This window comes from Salvelinus namaycush, chromosome 21 (assembly GCF_016432855.1).
Source record: "Salvelinus namaycush isolate Seneca chromosome 21, SaNama_1.0, whole genome shotgun sequence".
Lineage (NCBI taxonomy): Eukaryota > Metazoa > Chordata > Actinopteri > Salmoniformes > Salmonidae > Salvelinus > Salvelinus namaycush.
In genome coordinates, this window is record NC_052327.1 from 52,853,110 (window position 1) to 52,853,672 (window position 563).

A 563-nucleotide genomic window follows, 5' to 3' on the forward strand; every position below is an offset into this window, starting at 1 on the left:
CTGTGGTTTCGTTCCCATGTATTATGTGCCTTTCTGTATGTGACAATTCTGTTTAAATTAAACAAACATTTTTAATCAACAAACCACTCCATGATTTGTTTTATTTATTTAACTAGGCAAGTCAATTAAGAACAAATTCTTATTTATAATGACGGCCTACCGGGGAACAGTGTGTTAACTGCCTTGTTCAGGGGCAGAACAACAGATTTCTTTACCTTGTCAGCTCGGGGATTCGATCCAGTGACCTTTCGGACCTAGGCTACCTGCCATCCCAGGTGTTTGAATGAGTGTGGACATGTTGTGGTTGACGGTTTGATTTGCTTGAGAAAAAGTTGTGAATACCACCTGCGTGGTGTGGATGACAATAATGGTCAAAATGATGAATTAAGTGATTAAATTAAATTAAGTAATTGGTAGTTTATTCATGCCTGAGTTTTTTGCATTGATTAATATGATCTACCCCACAAGTTGGAGTAAGTGCTTCATCATAGATCATGAAGCATAGTTACTTTGGTGGTGCAACGGCGGCCTCTACTGGTCATAATATATAATTCATGACATGA